Source organism: Anas acuta, chromosome 5 (genome assembly GCF_963932015.1).
Source record: "Anas acuta chromosome 5, bAnaAcu1.1, whole genome shotgun sequence".
Lineage (NCBI taxonomy): Eukaryota > Metazoa > Chordata > Aves > Anseriformes > Anatidae > Anas > Anas acuta.
Window position 1 is genome coordinate 23,462,943 of NC_088983.1, and position 11,527 is coordinate 23,474,469.

Genomic DNA, 11,527 nt, shown 5'->3' on the forward strand with positions numbered 1-11,527 from the left:
TTATACCAGGGAAGGTTTAGATTAGATGTCAGGAAGAATTTCTTCATGGAAAGGGTGTTCAGGAATTGGAACAGGCTGCCCAGGAACTGATGGAGTCATCATCCCTGGAGGTATTTAAGAGACGTGTGGATGTGGTGCTTAGGGACATGTTTTAATGGTGGACTTGGCAGCATTAGGTGATGTCTGGGCTTGATGATTTTATGGGTCTTTTCCAACCTAAATTATGCTATGATGCTATAACCTCCTTTTAGGTGTTCGAGTCAAACAGGCAGGTCATTCATAACGGGGAGAGAGAGGAGGACATCTCTGGCTACTGCCTCCTTAAAACCTCACTCATTGTCAAAGAGATTTTACTGGTACTGCACAAGCTGCTAGAGCTGGCCAAAATAGATGTGGAACATGTACAACTGAGGGACAGTCTGCAAGAATATTGGCCTGAACGTATTATGAAGCTGCTGGATAAATCCCCCCATGTTCCCTATGTGATCACCCCCCCCAGGAATTCATGTTACATGGGGGGTTTTCAGGCTGACACTGTCACTGTTGCTGTCATACCCATTTTTCAAAATACTCATGTCTTCAAGGAGGGATTTTATTCTGTCTTCTTCCTTTTTTGATCTGATGTTAATAAAGAATTTAGTACAGTCCATAATGTCATATGTCATATTGCCATATGTCATATGTAAATCTAGTACTAGGTTGGTACCTTTTACCTTCAGGTATCTGTGAGCTATTTCTTTTTGGATTCCCAGAGTGAACTATTTCATTTGGATTGAAATCCCTTAGGAGATGGGGCTTTCACACAAGCATTGGATAACTTGACATGACTTTATCTTTGGTCAGGCTAGAACCGTCCGTTTCAGTCCTGCAGCCATGACAGAAGTGATACAGTGAGGTAGAAAATGTATTTGGGATCTTGTACAGCTTATGCCCATAGCATACTGGTAGAAGCCACCATTGACATTTTATTGTCACCGGCACCATATTTATTTGAGAAATTTTGTTCCTTTTTATACAACTCCCTTACCTCTCTGCCAAAGTCATGGACATAGAGATGCTCTAGCTCCTTTACAACATCCTTTACAACATTACAAAATCCTGGGATGATTACCTCAGTCTCCATCATGAATTCACCACTTCACTCTGTATCCCTCATGCTTGGAAACTCTACGGACTACATTACAGGTTGGGAACTTCTTTTCCCCAGTCTTCAAGGTGGGGATAACAGCAGTTGCTGAAGCCAAAGACACACACTTGGTGCATTTCTTTCCCCAACCAAAGCTGAACAGAGAAGATGACTGGGTAATTTTCTTCAAAACATTAGTGCAGAGCATCATGCTGTGGCTAAATATCTGCTCATAATTATCACCAGGAAGTTTGCCTGAGTCTTCCTTATTCTTCTGTCTTCTGAATCCAGAAGAAACCCATGCAGTCTATATTTGTGCCTTCTAATGGTCAACTGATGGTAGCTTCCTGTTTAATAGTGTGTTTTTTTAAATGAGAAAGAACTGACTTTGAAGCAGCTACTGCCTCAGAGTGCAGTCACGTGAGAAGGCTGGCTCAGTCCTTGGAGATGTCCTCTCCAAGGAATGCATTGCTGCAAGAAGCCTGGCTGGTAGCACAGAAAGTAGTACTTCCTAAGGGTTAGGTGGATGCTTTGCTGGTAAAGATTCTGCCTTTTGGATAAAACATAAAACTGAGGTTCTGAACACTTGCATATTTTTATAAGTGCTCCCTGACTCTCTCCTAGGTGTATTATAAAGAGTGCTTGTGCTTTGTTTGGGCAATACCAAGTACCGTGATGAAGTGCAAGTAACTCAATGGGATTTATACGAGCTTATGAAGCGGAGAATAAACCCCATAGTTTGCACAGTAAATCAATTTGTAAAGCGCTTTGGGATCTTTCTGGATGAAAGGCGCTATATAAATGTAAGCCATGACCATTCATCATTATTGAATATGAAATAGAGATATACACTCTATCAAGCTAGCAGCAATAGGCTTGGGCTCATGATTGCTCACAGGGTCCAATCAATCATCAGATCACGACATAATGCAGCTAGAATAAAAAAAAAAAAAAAAAGAAAGAAAGAGAGAAAGAAAGAAAACCCACAGCAAATCATTCCAAGCAATGCAATTAATGGGCATCCAGTATAAATAGTGGTCTCAGTCAGAGAGACTGGGCTTTTCCTGAACTGTAGAGTCGATGCCAGAGCTATACAGTGTGAAAGAGAGAATTACTAATCTAGTGTTAGCAGGGAAAGGAAAGATTCCTCACAAGCAGTATACCATATAGACATTCACTACAGTTAGTCTAAAAAGACTTTGTGAATATGGTTTTCAGAATTGGCTTTATTTATTTATTTATTTGTTTTTATTTGGGAAATGGAAAAGAAAAATATTTTTGTATAGAAAACATTAGGCTTTGTTCTACATTGAGTCACAGAGGTGCTGTTCATTTTTGGCACTAAGCTGTAGCCCAGGCACCTAACCTATCACCTGTCACCTAGCCTTGGCTGCCATCTGTAGCATATGTGGCTCCTGCAATACAACGTGCACCGAAACACTGTCCTCATAGGATGCAAGGATTGGGAACAGACTGCCTTGCATGCCAGGGTGTATAATCTATTTTCTGTTGCTCATCCTTGGAGAGGCTGCCATGATGTGCTCTATTTTATACCAATTAAGATGGATGAAGTAGGGGTGCTCCAGTACCAGGCCTCAAGAGCCATGCAAACTGAGGGCTTTCTTCACTTGGTCAAGAGCTTTCTGTCTATATATATTTGCCTTATAAGAGAAGTCAATACCTGGTGTGAGGTTCCCTTCCTCCCCCCTTCAATTGTGCTGATGCATCTGTCTCTCAAACTGCTGTGATGCTATGGGATATAATATTCTGCTCTCATTTTCTGTTTGTTCGCTATTACCAAAGAGAGATTGAAATTTAATAAAATATAAGAGAGGGGAGTGAACATTGGAATAAGAAAGTGGGGGGAGGGGATCAACAATCCCATTACATAAAACCTGTCTTATCACAGGTCAGCTCGGGTAGACCAGGTAACCTGTCTGCTCTTCTACTGCTGTGATCACCACGCGGTAGCCTACAGATTACATACGGTCCATAGCACCTATATTGCAGCCTGCAGCTATCTTAATTTCCAGTTTAGCAGTGTAGCTTGACATATTCTGGAATCACTAGGTAGAGCAGATCTACAGGTATCCTTTCTGTGCAAGAGGTGCTGCAATTCACTATCCTGTCAGCAGGTTGACTGTAGGATTGGGAGATGGAGGATCCTGAACACTGAGCCCACAGGTCTTGGAAAAATTTTGCACAAGACTTGCTGGCAATGTGTTTTCACTCACACTTCCCCATAGCTTTCAAATTGTGTGTACTAATAGCAGGTGAAATTCTGCTACTGGTTGGCCTTGTCAGTGTGGGGCAAAAAAATATTAATAATAATAATAAAAAAAAAATCAACAATTTGAAAACTTGGATCAGAGAAGTTACAGAAATTAGCTGCAGTCTTGCTCTGTAACATGTATAGCTGCATGATGAGCTTGGTTTGTAAAGCAGTTCACATGGGAGCAAGAGGAAAAGAGTAAGAGGATTTCTAACCCACCTGCCCTCAGGAGAAATTACATTCCTGTCCCAAGATGTCTTTCCACATTTTGCGCCTTGGAGGAAACAGGAAGGGTGTCTGCGTTCCTTCCATTTTACCCCTGTTTGGGTGCATCTCTTGGTCTTCCCTGCTTCTGAAGTTTGTTACAGGATAACAGCAAAGCTCTTGCTAAGACTTAGACTGAATTGAGTCATAGGCATAGAGCGAGCAGCATGTACTGAGCAAGCCTTCCCATCACAGGTTAATTAATTGGTAAATACCCATTTTAGTTCTTATCTCAGTAGGTCTCTGAGAACCTATAATACATGCAGCATCTGATGCCAGGGCTAATAAATACAGTAAAAGTGTGTTTTCTCTTAATTTTTCCTAGCTTTTCTTCAGGGTGGGAATTTATTCCAAGACAGGATCTCAGCCATAACTTGGTCTTTTCCTTTTCAAACAACCCCTCATCCTTAGGTTTGGCAGTACAAATTCTAGCTCTTTTCTGGTTTCCCATGCCACAGACCTTAAGCATTTATCTCAAATCCATGCTCATGAAACCACATAGATCCGTGAACTATTATATCTAGCTCTGAAATTCTTATCTATGCACCACAACATTGCAATTGCATTGTTATTTCTAGCAACAATCGATATCCTTTCAGTCAGGCTTTTAATAGCTTCTTGATTAATTAATTAGTTAATGTAGCTAATTTTGTAGCTTCTTGATTAATTGATTAATCAAGTAATGTTTTTTGCAGTACTTCTACAGTAAAGTGTGGTGTAAGTACTATGTAATAGGATATTATTAATTATTGGTTTTGTTTTAATACTGTTTCAATTGGCCAAATCCTACCAAAAAGTTTATTTGGGCTCAGTGTTTTAATATTAGATCTGCCATGGAGTTCTCTTAGTTTGTGTGAGTTGGTGAGCTATATAAGATCAGAACAAACAAAATAGATACCGTAGATTTATTAAAATCTAAAACTGTTAAATTTTTCAACTCTCTGTTAAAACTCTGCAATATTTTAAGAACCTGTTGGCAGCATATGCCTCTCCAGTTACTGTGTCTGTTTGGCTTTTAGGCTATAGTTTCATATGGGCAGGGATACATCCTTACAGAATGCTGGTCCCCTTACAAGATAGCATCTGGCATATAAGACTGATATATTTAAATAAATAGGTTACCAAGTGAATTTCTGTAGTTGGTAGAGGTTTATTCCTTTCTTCAGCTGAGATTATACCTGGAAAGCTGTTCCATATGCTGGTGCCAGTTCCTAGCATCGCTGACTAACTGGTGAACTGGTGAACTAATATGGCAGCAGCAGTGTAGCTTAGCTTGACAGGGCTTGTAGCAGCCTCATCTTTTCACACTCAGCACAGTCCTGATGATAGTACTATGTTTGCTTTAGGAAGTTTGGGGAATGTGTTTGCATTTATGAAAATCACTGGGAAGGAAGGTAGTAAAAATACTCCCTAACTCTAAAATCAAGGAAGGGAAGATTCTCAGGCCGAGCAGATCCCTAGAAGCCATAATTGATGGCCAAGTGCATTGATATGAATAATTAAAGGAAGAATCACCGTGACAGAGAATTCCACAGTATTAAAAACATGAACTAATGCCCAGGGCAAAGGCAGGGAGTAAGAAGAACTGACCCAAACTATGCTGTGTTTTATATTACCACTTGGGAAAGTATTTTGGGTCACAACGTTGGATCTCTGGACACATCAGCCCAGTGCCCCAAGGACACAGTCTTCCTCTTCCTGCTCTGTTTCTGACCCTCTGTAAGTATCTGGCCATTGCCAGAGGTAATGTTCTAATGTTGATTGCAACCTTGCCTGACATAGCTACAGTGTTGGACAAAATGGATCTTAGTTTAGGAGATCATAATGCTTGGGCAGAATGGAAACTAGAACAGGTAGAAGGGAGAAAGCAGATTACCTGCGGAGTGTGAATGGGTCTTCTGATTTCATATGGGACGGAGATGATTTTCTTCATCATAGCTGGCATGCTGCTGTGTTTTAGGATATCAGTAACACACCAGTATTTTAGTTTTTGCAGAGCAGTGCTTACACTGGGTCAAGGACTTTTCTGCTTCTCTTGCTGCCCTGCCAGCAAGGAGGCTGGGGGTGCAGCAGGAGCTGGGAGGTGGCACATCAAGACAGCCAGGACAGACTGGCCAAAGAGATATCCCATATCATATGGTGTCTTCTTGCTCAGCAATAAAAACAAGAGTGCTTGGCCAGTGGGGCTGCTGTTGTTTGGGGACTGGCTGGGCATTGGTTGGCTAGGGTCAGCAAATGCATTATGCAGCACATTATTATTATTATTATTATTATTATTATTATTATTATTATTATTATTATTATTATTATTATTATTAATAATTATTATTATATTTGTATTTTCTTTCTTTCTTATTAAACTTCCCTAATCTCAACTAACAAGTTCTCACACTTTAGCTTTTTCACTTTTCTCTCCCATCCTATTTTGGGGGAAGTGAGTGAATAGCTGTGTGGTGCTTAGCTGTCTGCTGTTTTTTTAGATTCAGGACAAACGTAGATCTGTTTCCAGGACAGTGCTAACACATGTTCAAGGCATTCTGGTAGAAGAGTGCAGCTTGGTGAAAACCTAATAGGCTCCTGAATCACCTTTCACCAATCACTTTTCACCAATAGGCATTTCCTCGTAGAGGGTTACATGTGTATGAACCGCCCTCATACACCTAGCTAATGATGAGTTTCAGTGACATTAATAAGGATTAGAGGAGGTAAGTGTCCCCCTGTGAGCTTATTTGCACTTGATAACTACCTTGGAGAACTGAGCAGCAAAAACAGGGCCATAATCAGAGACTGAAGTCCCTGCTCTGTAAACTGCCCTACTGAATAGAGAATGCCACAGAAGCTGGGCTTGCAGTCAGACCTTGTTTAATGTCTTCTTGATTGTTTTCATGCAGCTTTATTCTGTCAGAGGGAGTATCAGACTACCATAATCTTTCTTCAGTTCTGCTGACTGAGAGAGCTTTTTAAAATAGAAGTCCTGAAGGAGTTCCTGCAGTTAGCGCTGAGTTTCAGGTAGCATAAGAAATGCATTTGTGTGCTGTTTTTGTGAGCCTGTTTCCAAATGTTGCATTTCTCATTTTATGCTTACCATTTTTAGAATAGTCCAGATAGGATGTCTGTCAGCTGTGCCCAGTAGCAGACAATGTGTCTTCGGATATTCAAATTAGGCGCAGGTAAAACTTCCTAGGAGACCTGTGCTGTGGTGAAACACGTTACCCAGAGATGTGGTGGAACTTCCATTCCTGGAAATTTCCAAGGCAAAGGCACAGTTGACATGTTCTAGGGGTGGCAATAGTCTCCTTTCATTAGTGGACTAGATATCCCCCAACAGGTCTTTCAAAATAACCTGGTGAGCTCACTGCTTCGGGACAGCTCCTCCTCTCTCACAATGCTCACAGGAACAGCAGGCCCATGCGCAAGTAGACAAATGTCCTGCACCAAACACTAACTGCCAGGACCTCCTTAGCTGAGAAAGGTAATTTATACTTCACCTTGGGGGCAGCCTAGGTTAGCCATAGCAGAAGCTGGTGACTTGGTTGCATCTCCATGTTATCATGTCTCCAGAGAAGTCAGAGTGAGGTGTATCAGTAATGATTGAACTGAACGGTGAGCATTGAAAGCTTGATAGGCGTGAAGCCTTCCTCTAGAAGAAAAAAAAATTCATGCATTGGTGGAGACACTGGAAAAACTGGTGAAGTGTTGACATGATTCTGTTGCAGGAAACAGGCACTGAGGCCTGCAGGCAGCAAAACAGTCAGATCCCCAAATCATGCTGTGCATGGAGACCATGAAGATGTCAAAAGCTGACATGAACAAGGGCTTCTTTCACATAGTACAGCCACTGAGATTTGATTCATATTGTTTGGGGTTATCCTGTCATGCTGTTACCAATGCAAATGTGTGTGCACCACTGTGCCAGCATGGCAGAGCTATGAAGAGATCAATTTGTGTTGAAATACATGTCATTTTCGCTAGATATGTAACTGCTTTTTGGAAACTCCTTCCAAGTAATCGGTCTGGAATAAATCACTACTTGTATGTCTTCATTCTACCTCCACCCCTCTGCTGGATCCGTTAGCCCATTTTAAGGGAAAAGGCATCTCTGACACTATGCACAGAAGCCAAAGCTACTCTGTGACATACAATATTTCTGTAACAATGAAGTTATTGGTCATAACTCAGGACCATTTCCATTTATGCCGTAGCTTTCCCAACATCAATAACAGAGAGAGCTTTATGTCTGCTTAGGCGTATTCCTTGGGCATACCTTGAACGATTCCAGAAACAAAGTTGCAGGACACACCATATTCTAACTGGCTGTGTGGACCGCTCCAGGATCTTGTCCACCCCTGGGCTTTTGGAACTTTATTCATTGACACCCTCTTGTCCTTTTTCACAAGTTAGTCAGGGGTGCTGGTAGGGTCTGTTCTTGGTGAGCTTTCAGTTTGGTTGTGCACAGAAGAGGCAGACACACCCAATACCTTGCCTTCCGCTCTGTCCCTCTGAGATTGGAAAATCCTAATTATATACAGGAAAGAGAGATATATACAGGGAAGCCAAGACTACATGGATATCTCAGAACATCCTACTTTAACCCACTTTCCAGGGGCACTTCACCATTGTGAAATATTTTGAATTTGTTTTTGTTTCCTGTGTCAAATTCATCTGACTTTTAAAAGAACTTTATTTTCCTGTCATACTGTCACAAGAGGGCAGAATCAGGGCTTGTACATTCAGTAGCATTTAGTACAGCCGAACAAATTGCTGTGTATCTGCTGAGCTGTGCTAACAGAGTTGTGTGCACAACTAGCCTGCAGCTGACATGGGGTAATTCCACTTAATGCTGTCCTCTCCTAGGTTAAGTCAAATGACCTTGCATTTATCACATGCCAGGAGCATGCATGCGTTCAATTACCAGGCTAAGATTATATGCCATGACTTCTTAAGCCTCAGTAACTTAATCCTCTATCTGAGCCCTGAAGGCTGTTAGTAGACCTTGAATAGGTATCTTCCCTAGGTATTTTTATAAAGCCAGACTGCAGTGATAGTCAGAGCAGCACATTGTGTCTTCTGCAATGCCGTGAAGAACCTGTAGCTCATTCCCTTGCTAGAGAGCTGCTGTTGGAAACCTGGGTCTCTGTGAGAGCAGTCCCTGTCCAAGTGAGGATATCTTCACCTTGCTGAGAGCAGGAGCTACCTCCTCGTGCATGGCTACCTGAGACACCTCTGCCAATGCAACAGTCTAAATTTAAGGGTGACTGGAAATGTTGGCTTAAATCTGTCTGACTGCTAGCATAATTGCGTGGATTTCTTTTAAACAATTAGCTTGCAAATGCATCCTGCTTTGCTTAGATACTTAAAATGTCACATAATTTTAATTACTAGAGAAACTTTAAATACTTTCTATTTTTTCTTTCTATTTTTTTCCTTTCTCAAGGCTAAAAAGTCTGATAATAGAACTACGTTTTTGAAGGATTCATTCATTGTCACTCAAAATAATTGTTGTGATTTGGTTTCCCATTGTCAATGAACTTTGAAACTATTTAATTTACAATGAAACCGATCACAGCTTTGAAATTAGTGAAGCACTCACTGCGAGAAGTGTCTGCTGAACTAGTCTGCATCAATTTGGCTGACTACCAAGTAATTTAAATTAAATGGATTCACATCTGTGTGTATGCAGACAAGGTCTCAGATATGGTAGGGTTAATTCCAGAACTAGTTCAAGAAAGTGGACAAATGCCAAAGAGACCAAAGGCCTCTCACATTCTAACTGACCCTGCTAAATTATCATCAGTGGCAGCACAGAATTTCATGTGCTTTGCTTGATAGGTGTCCGCTCTCTCAGACCAGAGAACCATGAGGATATAGTCCATGCAGACAGGACGTGAAATATGTCCTTTAAGATGGCTAAGTCTTTACCAATGGTGGTACAGTTTAATGTTTTCCTGCTAATTAATCCTCTGAAAACTAGTCATGAAAGGATAAACAAATCAAGAGACTAGAATCATAAACAGACTTCATGTCTGAGATTCCTGAGTGAATTGCACTATAACTGATCAAATAATGTTCTTCCCTAATTAACACCTCGACGTCTTGCTAAGCAGAACCTGTAAGACTCTCTAATATTGCTTATTGTCTTGAATGCTTCGACATTGCCACACACAACTACGACTGCAATCATCCCTATTAAAGATGCATCTATCTGGAGACTACAGGTCCCACAATGCAATGAGGAAAGCTTCTCAGATAGAGGTAACTTGCTGGGATTTGTAGTCTCTGGGACAGTACCACCGTACCGAAGAAGAGGATGTCAGAGAGTTTACTCCACTAGAGTGAATTAAGAGCTTGTTTAGAGCTCCCAGCAAATTGTTCTCATTCAGACAAAGTTCGGGTGACCTCAGCCTGGATCATGGAAATTGTTCCTCTGGTTTTCCATTTCCCCCAGCTGCTGCTTAACACTTGAAATGGCTCTGGCTTTTTATCTGCTTCCCTTTGTGGGGACAGAGGAACCTGTGCTCTGTGTGTGTGTGCATGCATGTGTGTGTGTCTGGCTGCCTGTCATTACAGCACTAATGGAAATACTGCACGGATCACAACTCTCAATTAGCTCCTCGGGAGATTGCTGTGACAGCCAGTTACTGAACAGCAAGGCCTGAAGGAATGAATTAATTTGTAGTACACGGCAGTTAGAGTCACAGTGTTAGCAATGGAATGAGACAGCAATAGACCCTTATTAGGCTCAACCTGTGTGATGCAAGGGACTGTTACCTGAGGGATGTCTTTCTTTCTTTTTTTTTTTTTTTCTCTACCACAACCCCCCAGGGTTAGGAAGGATCTTGGACCACGAGTGAATGAGTTTAGAGTTCTTAGTTTGGCTTGTGGAGTCACTGTCTGCCTGAGGCTGTTTGGCAGCTGGCACTGGGGCTTTCATTCAGCACAGACAAGGGCATGCTGCTCTCCTCCTGGCTTGGAGCCAGGCCAAAGCCACTAAGTGAGTGGTATTCAGGGAAGGTAAGGCTATCTTTCTGTCTGTCTTCAAACAACATCTCTCTTCCTTATTAGTTCAGATAAGTGTGTATCACGGAGGATATCCTAAAGCTGCTGCACCAGGGGATGCTAGTGCCTTGCCTTTGCAGTGCTACAGCTATACTGAGACAGAAGCAAAACCTGCTTCGTGAGGCATGAGCACTCAATCTTTGCAAAGTGTTCCTAGAAAAACTGGAGATCTTCACAGAGAGCCTGAAGTTTCCAAAGATTCAGCCTGCTAACAGCCACACATCCCTGTACCTTGAAGTACCATGCTATGGCCCACCAATACAACTTTTCACCCTCCTATTTTTCAGCTCTGCTGTTTAAAGATTTGTCATCTCTTAATCTGATATCTGCAAAGTTGAATACAAAGGCAAGTCTTGTCTTTTCTTGATCGTGCAATGACTTTTTCCTCAACCTCATTTTTAACCTGTTCTATAGATTTGGCTTCTTAGTGTGCCGAGTGGATTTTCCTGAGTGGACTACCAGCCTTTCTCTTCCTTTGAGGAAGACCATTCACCTGGCAAGATGCAACATGAAGCCAATGAAGTTTTGGGCATCCTGCTTGCACGATATAGTTCTGTTTGCTGATATATATCTGCCCTCCAGAACCATGTTACATGCAGAGTTGGGAAGAAGTAAGCTGAAAGCATAGGAATGTTCTTAGAGTAATCCTTGCAGAAGGTAAGAAACAAGAAAGGAAAATTTCCTATGGACTTTTAGAGAACTTGGTGCTTGAGAACAGAACCCTGCTGTGTTGCTTTGACAGCCTGAGGAAGATGTTAAATACCACATGGGAATAAATGGAGGAGAGTCTGTCGTAAGTTCTTTATGCT